Raw genomic sequence first — 19,369 nt, 5'->3', positions numbered from 1 at the left:
GCCGGAAGTTTGTTTTCTACATCTGTGACTCTATTTCTATTTTGTAAATAGGTTCATTTGTACCATTGTTTAGATTCTACATATAAGCAATATCATATATTTGTCCTTGTCTGACTTACTTCACTCTGTATGACAATCTCTAGGTCCATCCATGTTGCCACAAATGGCATTATTTCATTCTTTCTTATGGCTGAGTAATATTCCATTGTACATATGTACCACATCTTCTTTATCCATTCCTCTATCGATAGGTTGCTTCCATGGTCTGGCTATTGTAAATAGTGCTGCAATGAACACTGGGGTCTATGTATCTTTTCGAATTATGATTTTCTCCAGGTATATGCACAGGAGTGAGATTGCTGGATCATATGGTAGCTCTATTTTTAGTTTTTCAAGGAACTTCCATACTGTTCCCCACAGAGACTGTACCAATTTACATTCCTACCAACAGTGTAGGAGAGTTTCCTTTTCTCCACACCCTCTCCAGCATTTATTATTTGTAGACTTTTTGATCATGGCTATTCTGACCAGTGTGAGATGATACCTCATTGTAGTTTTGATTTGCATTTGTCTAATAATTAGTGATGTTGAGCAGCTTTTCATGTGCCTCTTGGCCATCTGTATGTCTTCTTTGGAGAAACATCTGTTTAGATTTTGCACCCATTTTTTGATTGGGTTGTTAGGTTTTTTGATATTGAGCTGCATGAGCTGTTTGTAGATTTTGGAGATTAATCCCTTGTCAGTTGCTTTGTTTGCAAATAATTTCTTCCATTCTGTGGGTTGTTTTTTCATTTTGTTTATGGTTTCCTTTGCTGAGCAAAAGCTTTTAAGTTTAATTAGGTCCCATTTGCTTATTTTTGTTTTTATTTTCATTACTCTAGGAAGTGGATCAAAAAAGATCTTGCTGTGAAATAGAGACACAGGTGTAGAGAACAAACGTATGACACCAAGAGGGAGGGAAGCGGGGGGCTTGGGGTGGGATGAATAGGGAGGTTGGGATTTCCATATATACATTACTAATAAGAAAAGAATATCAAATTGTACACTTCAAATATATGCAGTTTATTGTATGTCAATTATATCTCAATAAAATTCTTAAAAAAATAAAAAGATCTTGCAGTGATTTATGTCAGAGAATGTTCTGCCTATATTTACCTCTAAGAGTTTCATAGTATCTGGTCTTACATTTAGGTCTTAATCCATTTTGAGTTTATTTTTGTGTTTGGTGTTGGAGAATGTTCTAATTTCATTCTTTTACATGTGGCTGTCCAGTTTTCCCAGCACCACTTATTGAAGAAACTGTCATTGTATATTCTTGCCTCCTTTGTCATAGATTAGGTGACCATAAGTGCATGGGTTTATCTCTGGGCTTTCTATCCTGTCACACTGATCTACATGTCTATTTTTTGTGCCAACACTACACTGTTTTCATTACTGTAGCTTTGTAGTATAGTCTGAAGCCAGGGAGTCTAATTCCTCTAGCTCTGTTTTTCTTTCTTAAGATTGCTTTGGTTATTCAGGGTCTTTTGTGTTTCCATACAAATTGTAAAATTTTTTGTTCTAATTCTGTGAAAAAATGCTATTGGTAATTTGATAGGGATTGCATTGAATCTGTAGGTTACTTTGGGTAGTATAGTGATTTTGACAATACTGATTCTTCCAATCCAAGAACATGGCATATCTCTCCATCTGTTTGTGTCATCTTTGACTTCTTTCATTAATATCTTATAGTTTTCTGAGTACAGCTCTTTTGCCTCCTTAGGTAAGTTTATTCCTAGGTATTTTATTCTTTTTGATGTAATGGTAAATGGGATTGTTTCTTTAATTTTTCTTTCTGATCTTTCATTGTTAGTGTAATTGCCTGGGCAAGCAGGGGCCCTGAACAGCACCCTGTTGATTTTGGAGATCTGTCCAAATTTGTATCCTTCATTCCTAAGAGTCACTAGACTATCTGATAACTGGAGAATTCAGTTAAGTATGGTGAAAGCAAACATCTTTTCTAAGTCGATTGCTCTTCCCATCTTCTTCCCATTCCTTTCTCTTTCTATTCTTAAATAATACTAAGTTTACTGCTTTGATGATCAAAACAAGTCACCAAAGTCAGTTTCTAAATAAGTCTAGAAACATTTTTCTGAATGCCTAACATATTCCAGAAAGTGTGCTTAACATATCAGAAAGTGCCTTGAGTACAAGATAATTTGCTTCCCCAGGCTATTTTGACTCAGAATCCATTGTTGGTGATCCTTTTCAGAGGTAGACAATCTAGTACCTTCTTTCAACCCCCTAATCTGTCATATTTGAATACAGGGATCCAGAGTACTTAGAGTTATTGCAAATTTTTGGAAGCAAGCCTGGATCATACTGACAAAAGAGATCCAGTCTGGCCTTTTTGCAGAATCTTTCTTGGGGTCTAATCCAGAGCCCTGACACATTTCTACTGCCACTTTTACTGCTACCATCAGCATCACTGCAACAGCTCTTGCTGTCATTGAGAGATATCTACTTAGCTCCAAGTGAGATCAAAGTAAAAGCAGCTGGGTCATGGAGGGATCAATCAATATAGGATGGAGGGTAGGAAGAAAAACAGCTACCATTCTTGTAAGACTAGCATAGGGAGCAAAGGAATAATTTTTGTCATATTTGTCTTATTGTTTATCAGAAACAATAAAGGAATTTTGTCACTTTTGTTAAAAGCATCAGTTGAGCGACTGTTATAAAATTTGACAGTATAAAATTTGATGTATTTAAAAATTATTATATTAGCACAGACATGATACCTATGATGTCCCTGTTTTAAACAAGATGGGGTGTGAGAGTTACTAGTACTGAGTAAGGAGAGGATTTCTATCAACACTGAATTAAATCAGGGAAAGCAGGAGCTCAGAGTCAGATATTACCACTTGTGTATTTATTCAGCAAATACTCAGGACCCATTAGTGAAGCTATTTTAAAAATTGAGTTTGGTGAAACATGAGCTGTAGCTTTCTTATTTAAATTTTTGCAACTAAAATATTATTAATAAGGGCTATTAAGCTGCTTAATGCATTTTCTATTTAATAAATATTAAATGGAAGGAATACATATATTGGAAAACCAATTTGTGTCTATATGTATCTGAGACGTAATTAACAGAACATCAAAATAGTTCTGAGAAATACTGTACCAAGTGCTCTGATCTCAAGTGGATATAGTAATTAACTTAAAAAAATTAAATACAGTATAAGATAGGATTCTGAAAAAGGTAAAAATAGCCCAGAAACATTATGAATTTATAATTGAATCAAGGATTATTCTTCAAAAATTAGTAAAGGAGACACAATATCGTGGGTCTTCTATGCAAAATAAGCGACATTTATTATTCATAATTTTTTAAACTTTCTCCAAAGCCTGTAGAATAGGAACTAGCTTTATAATGGATATGCCGGAAGAACAGATAACACACAATTTAAGATTAGACCTTTTCAGAATTAGGTATCAATTTGTCCACTCTAATTCTTTTTGTACTGGGAGTAGGTCAGGATGAAAGCATTCTGCGTGAGATTCTGGGGAGTCAGAATGGAGTGGGTAAAGGACAATCTCCTTGCTAAAGGACCTACTACTTAAAATTAAAATATTCTTTAGAAGGTCTAAGCCTAGATATTCACTTGTGACAAAGATCTCTTTTAATTAGATAACAAGATACCTTCCTTCCAGATAAATCAGAAGCCTAAAGAAATTAACCAGATTGAGGGGCAGTGCGGGTGATGAGGAAGGAGTATAAGCAGCACAGGATGTAATGGGGCAGAGAAGGTTAAATGCTTCCTCTCTCACCTACCAGATGTGTGTCCAGACAAGTTACTGTCTCTAAGCCTTAGCTTCCCATCTGTAATATGATGATTATAATAGTACTGATTGGAATAGTTCTGAGAATCAAAGGGCACAGTGCTGGAAGAATGGACAGGCTCCTTATAAGAGGTAATTATAAGATTTTAGGAGACCCAAGTCTGGGTAGAGGCTACAGAGGACAGAATTGCTCTGCCTTAGGAAAAATATAACTTTCTCCTTTTGAAAAGAAGAGGCAGAGAAATGTCAAATGAGAAAAAAGCAAGGGAGAAAAAGAGAGAAATGTAAAAATAAACACACTGACAAAGGAAATAGATAACTGCAAAGAGAATAGTGTTGTGAGAGAAATATAGTGTGCTAGAGAGAGATGAAGGGTGGAGACCTCATCCTAGATGGCTGGGGAACTTGTGCAAGACCCTAATTGCAAAATGAAGCTAATAATTCAAAGATATAGGGGAATAGTCTTTCCAGCAAAGGAAGCAGAGTGTGTATAAAATAAGATTATCATGTTGAAGCAGAAAGAAGTCAGTAATTCTGGAATCCAGAGAATGGAAATAATAATAGTCGAGATCTGAGAGGCAGGCTAGAGTCAAACCATATAGAGTTTTTAGGATCTAGTCAGACACAATAAAACTTTAGATTTTATTTGCTAACACTAAGAGGGAATCATTGGAATTGCCAGTAGAGGTTGATATAATCTATACTTTAAGGTGAATATTCTGGTAGCTCTGTGGCATATTATCTTAAAAGCAAGAGAAGAACAAGAAAACCATTTAAGTGGCTTCAGGAATCTAGACAACAGTTCATGGTCATTTGGTCTGGGATGAAGATGTAGAAATGATTAGAGATTGTCAGTCAGATTCAGAATAGATGTTAAAGGTGGTAATTTCTCACTTTTCTCTATACCATATGAAGATGAGGAAAAATGAAAAATCAGCCATGACCTCTAAGATTTTGGCCTGAGAAATGATGAAAAGGGTGACATTAACTGAAAGGGGGAGTATTTGAAAATAAGCAGGTTGGGGAAGATTGGACTGATGAAGAAAAGTGGTAAAGAATAGGTTTTTAGATATAATTCTAACTTAATAGACATTGAGTTTGAGATGCTAATTCATCACCCAAGAGGACTTGTTGATTGAGAAGACTGGACTGAGATTGGAGTTTAGGGCAGAGGGTTCAGTCAGATATACAAATTTTGGAGTTATCAATATATATTGAATTTGATGCCAGATTCCCCAGGAAGAGGGTATAGATACAGAATAAAGCCTAAGAGTGAGCTTGGGGTGCAAGCATGTTTTGGGCTCTGGAAGAGAAGGAGCCAACAGATTAGACCAAGAAGTCAACATGGAGGATCCTGGAAAACAAGTGAAGAAGCCAAGTTTTGAGTCGAACTTCAAGAAGGAGGGAGTATTTGTCTGTCAAATGATCTAAAATGAGCAGTTACAATGAGCACAGAAAATTGAACATTGGATTCGCCACAATGGAGTTGTTGATGATACTCCAGTGGTGCAGTGATGGTCTGAGTAGAGGGGGTTAAGAGGAAAATGGGTGGTGAAGATGTATAGACAGGGATTTCAATAGCCTTGTTTGTTTAAAGGAAAATACAGTTCTTCCAAACAAAAAGAATAAAAAAGAGTGGTTTGTGGCAGAGAAGGATCCCCCTCTACTTTTTATCACATTAGTAGTCACACTAAGGCATCTTCATGCAATACTCTGTCTGCAGGGAAGATACTTTGAGGCCACCTATCTAATGGATACACGCCAAATCTTTGTGATTAATCTTCAGAATGGATTCCATAGCTTCCTCAATAGTGCATGTTCTCTAATGGCACTGAGTCTTAATGGTGGCAGAATAAATAAGGTTCTTGTCCTCCACTTTTAAAAAATTTATAATGGAATCAGAGTAAGAAATAATAATGTGGCTCTTTTCATCTGGTGAATAAGGCTTGAAATAGCAATAAAATTATTCAAATCATTCTAGAGGACTAACTCAAGAAATTTTTCCCAAAATGGATATAAGTATTCAATATGGATTTTTGACCAAAGATTCTCAGGCCTGTCAGTGGCCAAGTCAGATGCTTTTGGTCAGTCATGCAAAGTAAAAAGACTCAAAATACTCTGTTTTTAATTCTTGTCAGTATCAGAACCCCTTCCGGACATAGCTGTTACTTAATGGCTCCAGTGAACAGTTCCCAGATGTGCTGCCTGCACCATGGCCAAGACAATGTGATATCTAGCTCATTAAAAAGCAACAAGTATTCTTTTATACATGGGATTAAATCATGCGAGTGAATTGCAAATCTTCCATAAATGTCTCCTGGATTCTTCCTCCACATTTAGTATTAAATGACTAGGATCTACTGCAGTTGGTCTCACTATTTATTCAGTCTTTTAACCCAGTGATATATGAGTGTATCTGTTGAATATGGTATGCAGCAGCACACAGTATAATTCAGGGTCTGCGATGGCAGGCACCCTGGACATTCAGAATCCAACAATATTCCTCCATAGTTTTAGACAGTGCTTGGTGGCACTATGCAAAATGTTCCCAAACAAAGCTAATGATCACAAGTGATAAAAGCCTACTTGTAGAGGTAATTGTGGCACTTTATTTTTTCTTTTCTTTTTTTAAAAATTTTAAGCAATATTTATTCAGTATAAAGATGTTTCTATAAAGTACAGATAGAAAATAAATTTATATATTTTATCATTTATATGTTTATCTGTCTTTGTCTCAAAAGAGACACAGCAAATTATAATATATATATATATATGTATGAAGAAGAAATAGGAGGACTTTGGGCCAGTTGGCCTGGGAATATATTCCCTTTAGGGAAAGCATTGTCCTTTGATTGGGAAAAACCCTTAACTTGCTATTTGCTTGTGAAAGATGAGGGGCTTCTGATTTCAGTCTAGATGAGTAGCATCTAGTAAACATAATTAGTTAAATGGCTGTATATAAAGAAGAAACAGAACTTTTGGCATTGTTTCTGTCAATTAAAGAAACTGAATGGACTAGGAAGAGGAAATCGAAGAGTCTAACTTTGGAATTAAGGGGTCCGTGGTTAGAACTGTATTTCAATATAATTGGTTTCCCTTGCAGTCCTATGTATTTTTTACTATGCGTTAAAAAAACTTATTCTGATAAAGGGTCCAAAAACTTCGTCAGACTCTTAAAGGCACATTTTAAAAGATTTTTAGACACCTTGCTTTAAGAAGAGATGATCCTAACTAACAGCACAACGGGACCCACAGAAGAACGTAACAGGGAAGGAGCTCCCTGTGGAAAGGAATAGACAGTCCATTTCTAGGAATCATGGAGCTGTTATATTTGATATGGCTTCTATCCTGAGCTGTAATTACCCTCCATCACTCCCAGATCTTTCATTAAAAACCAATTACATATAAAAGCTTGATGTTAATCCTCTTTAGAGGAGAGAAGGAAGGGATAGTAGTATTAAAATGACGGCAGCAAATGAAAAGAAGGGACCCAGCAGAAGCATTGTGGGGAAGGAAACAGTGAAGAGTATTTGGGCGTAATTGTGTGGTAAATATCTTTATCCAAAATGTGCTAGAGGAAGGACATCCTCAGGGAGGAGTTAAAAAGTGACAAGGAACTAGATCCTGCTGTTGCAGGGGAAGGTAGTCCCAAGAGAAGGACAACACCAGAAGGGTAGAGAAGTCATGGATAACCAGAAAGGAGGCAGTTTTTTTCTTTCTTTTTATTGAAGTATAGTTGATTTACAATGTTGTATTAGGTTCAAGTGTATAGCAAAGTTATTCAAATATGTGTGTCTTTTTCAGATTCTTTTCCATTATAGTTTATTACAAGATATTGAATATAGTTCCCTGCGCTATATAATAGGTCCTTGTTGGTTATCTACTTTATATATAGTTGTGTGCATATGTTAATCCCAAACTCCTAATTTATCCCTCCCTCCACCTTTCCCCTTTGGTAACCATAATTTTGTTTTCTATGTCTGTGAGTCTATTTCTGTTTTGTGAATGAGTTCATTTTTATCATTTTTTTTTTCGATTCCACATCTAAGTGACATCATATGATATTTGTCTTTTTCTGTCTGACTTCAGTTAATATGATAATCTCTAGGTCCATCTGCCTCACTGCAAATGGCATTATTTCATTCTATTTTATAGCTGAGTAATATTCTATATGTGTATAAAAATATACACACACCATATCTTCTTTATTCATTCCTCTGTTGATGGACACTTAGGTTGTTTCCATGTCTCAGCTATTGTAAGTAGTGCTGCTGTGAACATTGGGGTGCGTGTATCTTTTCAAATTAGAGTTTTTGTTTTTGTTTTCAGATATATACTCAAGATATCCAGGAGTGGACTTGCTGGGTCATTTGGTAGTTCTATTTTTAATTTTCTGAGAAACCTCCATACTGTTTTGCACAGAGGCTACCCCAGTTTACATTCCAAGCGACAGTACGCAAGGGTTCCCTTTTCTCCACATTCTCGCCAATGTTTGTAATTTGTGTTCTTTTTGATGATAGCCATTCTGACAAGTGTGAGGTGATATCTCATTGTGGTTTTGGTTTGTATTTCCCTGATGATTAGTGATGTGAAGCATCTTTTCATGTGCCTGTTGGCCATCTGCATTTCCTCTTTGGAAAAACGTCTATTCAGTTGTTCTTCCCATTTTTAAATCTGGTTGTTTGTTTTCTTCTGATGTTGAGTTGTATGAGCTGTTTACATATCACATAAATTTTCTGAGTACTTATGTGTCTGAAAATGTTTTTATCTGGCCCTTATGCTTGATTGTGTAGTTTAGCTGGGTATGTAATTGAAGGTTCAGAATATCTTTCCTTTTGAAGTTGAAGACATTGCTTTTCATTTTCACTTCTTTCATCAAGGCATTGCTAATGGGAAGTTTCATGCACTTCTGACACTTTTCTTTGTAGATGATCTATTTTTTTCCCAACCAGCAACTTTAAGGATTTTCTCCTTATACTTAGTGGGATTTTATATGAATGCATCTAGGTGGAATTTAATGATAATGCATGTCTTCCTTCATCCTATTGATACTTAGTAACATGAGTCTGAAGACTCTTTCTTCAGTTCTACTACTTATTCACCTATTCCTTTTTGATTTTCAATTATCTCTTTTTTCCCTGAATTCCCTACTTGTTGAATATTGCACCTCCTATATTGATGCTTGATGTCTCATATTTTTAACCATATTCCCCTCTATTTAACTACATGTCTGAGCTATCATCTCAGTTTTATTTTCTGGCCCCTTTGAAAGTTTTATGTCAACTGTCACACTTTAATTCTAAGAACTCCTGACCTCATGGATTTTTACTGAACTTCAGTTTTGTTGCATGCATACAATATCATTTCACATATCTCTGTGACTATTAATTAGACATTTACATTTTTTCTGAATTATCCCTTTAAGAGACATCTATTAAATGTCACTCAGAGCTTTGTCTGTAGCTCCAGCAGCATAGATCAGCAAGCTGCCCTTCCTCCCAAGAGGCTGAATGAGGAGAGTTTTTGATTTGGAGCAATAGCATCCACAGTGGAAACTCACCCATCCTAAAGAGCAGTTTACCAATTGTATCTGCCTAAAATGACACAGTTGACAAATCAGAGCCAACACCATATTCCAGGGATTCTGATTTCAAGGCTGGTATTATTTCCTTTCTACTTTTGGCTGAGTGATCCAGCAGATATGATCATGGCCAATTAGTTTTATATCATAAATTTTAAAATATTTCATATAAGGCACTGGCCCGTTATAGTTACCATAGTCTTTGGTATGTAACATGTCATATAAAATTATATCATTTTTTACATCAACCATATCTCAATAGAAAATTATATCATTTTTCAGGTCATGAGTCATTTACAATAATACATTTATTCACATTTATAGAAGTTTTCATGCATGCAAATAGTTTATGTAAGACATTTTAGTTGAATAAGCTCTACTGTGCCAAGAATGCTGAGTTTTCCTTGAAATGTTCATGCTTTGAAGTCTAAGGAAAATATTCTACAGCTCCATGGCAGCTGTTTTCGGTGAGAGCTATATTTAGTAGTTTATGGTTGTTGCAGTATCCAAGTTAATGCCATAGCAATGAGGCTTAAGTCCTGTCAGAAACACAAAAGTCACTGCATTTGTATGGATTCAGAGGGTACTTCTGCCCTATAGTTAAAGATGAGTAAGTTTTCAGCTAGTAAAATTGAGATCTCCTACACTTTCCAAAGTACCTCTCTAATCTGGTAGGGACATATCTTCTGATGCATGCATTGGAGCATTTAACATAAGTGTGTCAGGCAAGAAAGAAGCCAGGAGGATGTTGTCATCTGCAATCTGTGGCGAGTTCTACAATCTCAAGGCCTTCCTGAACAGCCAAAGAATTTTAGGAGGGAACCTGAAAAAAAATGATTTCTAGTTTAAGAAACACAAAAAAGGACTTAAACACACACACACACACACACACACACACACACACACACACACACACACACACACACATTCTCTTTGCAACAGTTGATTTCTCAGGACAGGCAATTTCAGAGAAAGTTTATCCCATACTTCAGCCACAGTGCTATTTCTCTAGGAGGACATCTGAGTTTCCTCCAAGAGTAATCAAATATCTGCTTCCTAAGAGACAGAAGTGCCATAATACCTCTTGGAAATTTACCCGCTAGGGACTTGTCAAGCATATGTGGAGACCAGTTGTCAATTCTTGCCATCAGGTGGCAAAGCAGAAAGGCCAACAACAACAGTGATTTAGAATGTTATAGCATTCTGACTTCTCCTGAGGTGACTTAAGTTTTAGCCTCGCTTTTTTTAGCTGTTAGTTTCTTCGGAAGGTTTTTGTTGTAAGAGGAGAAAATATATTTTAATAAACACAGGGTGGTACACTGGATGGTAGACATTTTGAATACCTCTGTGGATCTTATTGTAGGAAATATTAAGAGCAAGTATTCAGACATTTTTAGGAGTCTAGTGGACAAGAGAAACAGAATACAACGTAAAAAACATTTCTTAAATGACTCAGTAGCTTTAAAAAGATCGTAAAAACATTCAGTAAATGTACAGTTGTTTAGGCAGGAAAGTAAAGCTCTGCAAGTGTTCATCTCAGATTGGACACTATCAGTGTGCCAATATTGACCACCCTGGAGGTAGAAACGTGCTCTAGTTGGCAGTTGGCAATATGCTTTAATATATGTGCAGATCCCAGATGTGCTTAGATTAACATCATCAAAAGGGCAATGTGTTTGCTGATATGGTGAATCTATTCCAGCAACTATACAGGCACACTATGGATAAAATGACAGAAGGTTTGAGTAGAGAAGTAATTCCAAAATTTAGGGAGAATTTAGGTAACATCAATTGTGGAAACCTCCAATTAAAGGTAATGAGTTTCTCCCTCTGTGTTGTCTGTAATGCCATGTGTTGTGTTGTTGCTCAGTAAAATTCAGTGACACTTGGCCAAGAGTGATTCAGCGCCTAGGTTCAGGGGAATTTAATTCGAATGCAACTTCCAACATAAGACAGACTCTCAAGAGATCAAATTCTTTTCGGTGGATAAAATAAAAAGGTATTGCTCTACTTTGAGACAAAAGTAGTAACATTTTACTGAGTGGCTAAGTCCTGTAAATATTAAGAGCTAAATAATAATAATTAATAACATTTAGAAAGACAATTATAGTTGGATATACCAAAAGATATTTAATGTAGAAGGACTTACTTCTGCATTTGTATGTATACTTAACTCCCTGCTTTATGCGATCAAGAGGCATTTATTTAGTGTCAGGTCAGTTAAATATAATTTAAATTGGGCAGCCTTACATCACTCTTAGAGTATATTATATGTGTATTATCTTATTATTGAAAGAATCCCTAATCCCATTTCTGTGCTATCCACAGGGACTTTGTATAGTAAAATTTTGGATAAAATTCTAATGGTAGAGATTACTGTTGTTTATTTTTTTAAGATGGAACTTATACCTTACATAGAAAAACAAGAAGCAAAGCAAACTCAAATTTAAGGAATAATTTAAAAACAAAACAAAAACTAAAACAAATAAAAAAACAGTTCAGAGAGCAACCTCTGGTATTTCCCTAGCTCAACTATGTCAGTTGGCAAGTATGTTTTGGACTACAAATCCAAGTGAAAAAGTGCTAATCAGCAAGACATAGCCTGTGAGTCACACCCTGGACCTTGGCCACTCCCTAAGCAGCCACAGGACCTCTGGGAATCACCAGAGGCTCTGGCTACCCTTCACTGTGAACCTGAACCCTTGCAACAGAAACAGGAGCTGACTCAATCTGCTCGCTGTACACTTTTTTTGTCCTCCATCCTGCTCCCCCAATTTTTTTTTTTTTTTTTTTTTGGCTCACTCTGTAATGAGTAATCTTTTTTCTGTCTTTTTGTTAACACTCTTTAAATCTTATTTGGATAGTCAAAGGCAAATGCTAGACTGCTAAAAAACTGATTTTCTAAAGTGAGTAAAAATTATGAGCAGGAATAAATAATATTAATCTTTTCCATGGGAACTTTGAAAAACATTTTGATATTTTAAAGAGCAGAGTTAATCTTATCAAGCACCTGATGCTTAAAGGAAAAAAAAAAAATGAAACCCACTCTATATCCTTCCCAGCTTTCACCTTCTCCTGAAAGATAGACTCACACCATCACCCTCTCTATGAGTTTTCAGGGGCTGCCACAACAGAACACCACAGAATGGGCAGCTTAAACAACAGATTTACTTTTTCATAATTCTGGAGGTTGGTAGTCTGAGATCAAGGTGTTGGCAGGTTTGGTTTCTTTTGAGACCTCTCTCTTTGCCTTGCAGATGGCCGTCTTCTTGCTGTGTCCTCATGTGGTTGTCTCTCTCTCTATGTTGTCTGTGTCCCTGTGTTCAAACCGCCCTTTCTTCTAAGATTAGTCCTATTGGAATAGGGCCCACCCTAATGATCCCATTTGAATTTAATTATCTTTGTAAAGGCCCTATATCTAAATATAGTCACATTCTGAGTACTGGGGGTTAGGTTTTCAACATCTGAATTTTGGGAGGTAGTAGACACAATTCAACCAGTAACACTTTCCAAAAGCATTCTTCTATTTATTACGTTTGATGGTCATTTCCTCATTTTTTATCATGGTAAATTATGCTGTTGCTGCTGTATTTTTAAAATACGGTGCACATTTTTTATAATAACATGCCCTGTGCTTTATGATCAATCATCTAAGAAATATGATTCATGTTGCTTTTTTATGTCTGTGTTATTATTTAATTTTGGTCCTTGAACATTTCTTTAATAATGTAATAAAACTTAATTCTAAACTTTGTCTTAAGATATTACTTCTTGTATTATGCATCTTATATTCCCAAACTAGCTGCCTTTTTATTCTGTAGACTACATTCCAAGATTTTTGTTGTTTAATTGGACTTTCTATACAAAATATGTGTTTGTAATATAAAATGAAATAGAATTTGATAAGAAAGCCTACAAGGGAGAGGAAGGAAAAAGTAGTGTCCAGTCAAAGTGGGAGCAAGAGGAAGAGAGATGAACAATATAGCCAGAAATGACAAAGCAAGTGCTGCCAGCTGGGGCATCCAGTTCCTCTGAGGTTTGTTGGAAGGTGGCAGAATGGCAGGCTTCAGGGCCACATGCCCACAGCTTTATGTGACACCCTTGGCAGTGCCAACTTTTAGCAGATTGATGATTGTGATCCTTCAGCATAATGGCAGGGAGGTTAATTTTTAAAATTCAGTGACCTGTTAAATATTCATTTCACCTAAGGTGTTTTTCTGTTGGTGTGGCCATTAAAAAACAAAACAATAGTCCCATAATATCTCACTCATCTGTAGTGAAGATATTCATAAATTAAAAACATGTCCAATCTGAGCACTGTGTGTTTTTCTCTCTTTTTAGAGCATAAATTTAAAACACAGAAGTGTCTTTGATGGTGAATGTTGTCCAGAGCTTAACCACAAACAAACAAACAAAAAAAAGAGTCCCTGTTTCATTAAATACAGTTGTCACTAGTCAAATGTAATTGGAGAGTGGAAGATATTTCTAGAGGATGGCTTATTAGCCCTGCACTGAACATTTTTTTGAAAGGTGTTCTAATGTTGTCAGTAAATAAAAGTGTGTGTGTCTTTACTGATATTGTTGCTCTTTGACTTTTTCACACTATTTTGCTTCTAAGAATGCTAGAGTTAAAAAGACAAAACAAAATTAAATGCTAAAGCACAGAGTTTCACTCATGAAGGTCCTATATCTCAACACACAAGTCTAACCATTGTGCTTTACTGACATCAAAGAATGACTGCACATTAAGGATTCTGTGAAGCTGTAAAGATCAGCTTAAAGAGCAGAAAAACAAACACTGCAGTTTTCTTCCTTTTTGTGTATTTCCCCAAAGTAAATGTCACTCATTTGCACTTAGATGGGTATTTTGTCTTAGCACTAGTGTTTGCAATGAAAGCGCTTACATAAAGTCACAGCCTTGCATCTCTTTTTAATCATATAATTTTACACAAAATTATAGAATTAGCTGTTTTTTTCTGCAACCTAGGGTGACCTTGGTGAGAGTGATAAATAGTCACAGAGTATAGGAATGTGTACATTGGCATTTGCTCTGAGTGTGTGTGTGTGCGCGCGCACATGCATGTCTGAGTCATTTAATTTAACCCACAAAATAATATATGGTACTTTGAAACCGACTATGCAGGTGTTTTGATTACAAATAACTCAAGCAGAGCTTTCATTTAAAATTTTATCTACATATTATCCCACCAAAGGAAATTGCTGCCTTGAGTTTGCGGGTGGATATCAATTGATTGATTGCCAAGTTCTTTCAGGAGTTGCCTAACTCCACAGCGCCACCAGTGGGTTTCTCATGGTACCTATCCTGTACCGGCATTTAAGTTTGAGATTGGAAACTAGAGTGGTTTTCTGATTCCCTTCTTTTCTACTGCAGTTAAATGTTCAGAGATTTACATTTAAATCCCATGGCCCTAAGCATGATTGAACAAAACAAAACTCCTGATTGTTTATTATTGAGCCTCTGCTTTGCCCAAAGTACTATGTGTGACTCAGCTACATAAGACAGGACCTCTGTCCCCAAGGAGATTCCTGTCAAGCTATTCCCAGAAATGCTCTCCCTGGAGACTGCAATAGAGTCCTTTCTCTCAGGATATCACAAGCTCTTACGAGGCAACTGGTGCAGTGACAACATTTAGTGAAGGGAGTACTAGTCTCGACTCTCTTATCTTGGCCTATAAAACAAGGCAGTGCATCATTTAGAAATGGAAAATGAGCATCCATGGTATTTCTTAACTCCCTTCCCCAAACCCAAAAGAAGAGAAGTAGCTGACCTGATTCATGGGATTGGGAGAAGGAAAGAAGTCTGCTGTGCTCAACCCCAGATTTTTTCCTTCCAGCTAGGTGTTCCTGTGTCCAGGCATGCCTTCCAGAGCCAGATCTATAGGCTGTCTCACTCTATCCAGCTGCCCAGGTCCCTTGCACGTGAGGCAGGGATACTGGATCAGAATATCTGCTCTGCAGACACAAATTATCCCTCATGTGGCTCAGGTTCTAGATGGGGTGGAGGGTGGGTACAGAGGCATCAAAAGGCAGATTGTTTCCCCATATCTAAACCAGATTGTCCAGGCCAGCCTTATCAGGAATAAAACTGATAAATCTGATTACAGCATCTAATTTTTTTTTAATTTTGGTTGGAATTTTAGAGGGTAGAGCTATGTAATATTTATTGTTCCTCAACACTCATGCAACTAAACATCCTTCAACAAAAACTTAAAATTGTTTATTTAACCTGCAACTCTAGCAAAGTTACATGAACATAGTAAGTTCTTGTTAATGAATTAATTGATGTTGCAATCAGAAATCAGTCTTTAATTGTCTTTATTAGATGGGGAAAGTTTAATAAAGATTACTTCAGCAGCTTTTGAATTTATTTATAGGTTTTTGTGTTAATGTTCCTGCTACTGTACTCTGGCCTTATCTTGAAAACTGCACAAATACACTATCCTTGTTACCGTAGTACTATATAACTTTGCTCCTCAGAAGACAGCACAATTTTTAGTTGTCAACATTTATTAAGAAAATGACCCAGAAAAGCTATGTAGATTATCTGAAGAGCAACAAATTAGTGAGTTTTTAAAAAAACAAATGAGGGGGTAATGCCCAAAAGGATGAGGAGATAGAAAAGCCTCTAAGTTAATATGTGGGAACTAGTCTAGCATATTTCTGATACCTTAACAAGAGTGGTTATAAACTTGTTTTCATTACCACTTAAGAGTTATTATCAACGCTTTTAGTAACAAAACAAAGTAGGGAATGTTTAGTTGGAGTGTGTTTATATTCTGACCACTTTCCCTGTATCTCATGTTTAATGATCCCTGCAATTCCTCCCCCTCCCATTGGTCTCCCCTTCTGCATTCAGCTGCCCTATGTCTCCTTTGGCACTTGAAAATTCCCCTTTGATATAGGTATAATTCAAATGCAACTTCCATTTCCTCCAGAATTCCCTGGAAGACCAAGCCAGAATTACCCTCCTCTTCTTCATAGGATTTTGTTGAATTTTATACTTCAGAGTAGTTCCTTTCCTTTATGCCCCAAGTCCCCAATTCTTTACTGGTTTTTCCTTAGAACAATTCTTAACTTTATTTTCATATTATTCCTCATTTCAGGGTCTGATTTTGGGAATATCAACCTAAGACACTGGGCTATGTAAATAGGATGCTGTGTAATATATGAATAGCATCTAAATCAATGTCTCATTCTTGCCTGTGTTTGAGACCTTAGTATTTTTAGGATCAGAATATGACTGATTATTGTTCCTTTAAGATTTCCATTGGATCAGAAATGTTCTTTATGTCCTTTCAAGTTTCCCCCTTATTTATAAAAAGAAGTGAGTCTTTAGGTTAGGAATGTTTGCCTTCTAATTAAACTATAGCAGCTAATGTGTCAGGAAATGATCTGTATTCTCCTACCTATGTTATTAGTGTGGCTAGGCAACTTAGATTGGAGAAGAGAGTCATACAGATAAAAGTAAAAATAAAAATAAAAATGAATGAAACAATAGAATTTTCAGGTACAGAACATCATGAAAAATATTTGAATGTCTGTTTAAGAAGTGGTTATTACTGGACTTTTGCATTTGATAATGGCAGCATAGGTAATCAGACCAAATCTCTGAGAGCAACTGGAAAAACTAGATGAAATATTTTTCTAAAACCTGTTCGAGATTAGCAAAGTGCTAACAATGTAATAAAGATTTAGGGGCCAAAATCTATAAGAATCAAACCCAGAGGATTGAGCCCAGCATTGGGGAATGCTTTTTCTCTAGGAACATCTGCCCATTCTGGATTAGGTCAGAGCTTTAACAATCTTCTGGAGGTAAGGTAACAGAAATAAGATTCCAGAATCACCAAGAATTGAGAACCCTAGTAACTTCCCTAGGTTTGAAGTTGGAATTCTAAAGGAATAAGCTCTAGAATTAAGTATGAACAAAAGTAAATAGGCACTCAGAAAGAATGATATCCAGGTAATCAACTCAACCCCTGAAACTGAATTAAAGACTGCTAATGTCTCTACCAGTCTGTACAAAGTAAACATTTACCCTTCCTGAAAAAAGTACACCTTAAAATCTACAAATTTTTATATGAAATTTCTGGTAATTATTCAGGAATTACCTGACAAGGAAGAAGACAATACAATTGCAAACTTACAAAGAAAAAAGACAGTAGAAACAGACCCATAGGTTATGTAGATAATGTAATTTTCAGATACAAATGTTAAAACAATCATGCTTGATATGTTTAAAAAATGAAAAGACAGAAGTGGAATTCGAAAAGGAAAATGGAAATTATATCAAAGAACTAACAGAATTCTAGAGCTGAAAAAGGCATAACAACAATAATTACTAATTAAATGGATGAATTTGATAGCTGATTAAACCCAGTGGAAGAAGGAATTAGTTAATGACAAGACTCAAAAGAAAATACCCAGAATGAAGCAGAGAGAGAGAGAGAAATGAAGAAAGAAGATAAAAGGAATAGACAGAATGTCTTACATATGTATATTGGGAGACCTAGAAGGAGAAAGAGAGAAAGAGAGACAAGTGAAGAAAGAAGATAAAAGGAATAGACAGAATGTCTTACATATGTATATTGGGAGACTTAGAAGGAGAAAGAGAGAATGGGGGAGACATAATCTTCAATGAAATAATGACAGAGAATTTCTAAAGCTAATGAAAAAATCAAGCTATAGATTCAAAAATCTGATTTTGTTTTCATACTAAAATTGCTTAAAATATGAGGCAAAGAACAGGTTTTATTCAAAGGATCAATAATTAGTCTGATAGCTTCTTTCTTAATATAAAGATGTAAGTCAAAAGACCATAGACTGGTATCCTGAACATGCTGAAAGAATAAAATCACTACTCAAGAACTCTGCGTCTTGTAAGAATACCCTTCCAAAATTAAGCTGTACTAGAGGCATTTAGACAAGCAAACAAACAAAAAATTCTTAAAGAAAATTATCACTGGCATACTTTCATTAAAAGATACACTTAAAAGTGTTCTTCAGGCGAAAAAAAAAATTAATGTCAAAAGAAAATGTGGAGATATAGGAAATAATAAAGAGCAAGTAAAAAGGTAGATATCTGGGTAGACATAAAAATTGGATATAGAAGTATAAAAAATACTAACTACAATGTTTTTTAGAGATATAACTTTTAAAATAAGTTGACTGGGAGACAGAATTTACCATGTAGGATATTTACAAAAGAGATAAATATCCATGGGAAGGGAAGGAAAGAAATAGGGATTGCAAAGAGGGGGAAGTTAAGCATGAATTCGGTCTCAGTTACTGTTTTGGAAGATCCTTTGGGGAGCTTTGAGTCTAGAATAGTTCAAGTTGAACCAAGCGAGGATTTTGTACTCTCACGTTGATCAGACTTGATGTGTTCAGCCCCAGGAAGGAATGGAATCTTGGTGGAAGGAGCTGTCTCCAGCTGAATCAATTCTTGAGATGGTTGACATCGAAAGGCTATTTGCCAGCAGCACTCCCAGCGGCTGGCAAATATTCTTTGTAAAAGAATCTGGACGGCACATGATAGCATTCATCACAGTCCACCCATTTTGTCACTCTGATCCACTTTTTCATATATGTTCTGGAGCAGTTCCATCAGATTCTGATGGATGTCTCTTCTTGGGGTTAACATAAAAGAAGAATAGTGAAAAAATAATTCTCACTATGACAGCATCTCAGGGTCAAGACTGATATTCATTATACCTTTCCTTCACTATCCAGTTTAGATCCCTTATCTTCAGCTAGGATATCTGCTAAACTCAGTGGTTTATTTAGGCACATGAACCAAACCCTTACCACTGTCAATTCTGCTTCCCTCTTTGGGAAGTGGGGTTTCTAAGCTAGTAGAGCCCAGAGGTCTATGTGCAAATTCCCTCAAGTTGGTCACTCTTGCCTCTAATTCTTGATTCCTATTCCTAGGAATTCTTATTGGGAACA

The sequence above is a fragment of the Hippopotamus amphibius genome, chromosome 6 (genome assembly GCF_030028045.1).
Source record: "Hippopotamus amphibius kiboko isolate mHipAmp2 chromosome 6, mHipAmp2.hap2, whole genome shotgun sequence".
Lineage (NCBI taxonomy): Eukaryota > Metazoa > Chordata > Mammalia > Artiodactyla > Hippopotamidae > Hippopotamus > Hippopotamus amphibius.
This window is presented reverse-complemented; position numbering follows the sequence as displayed.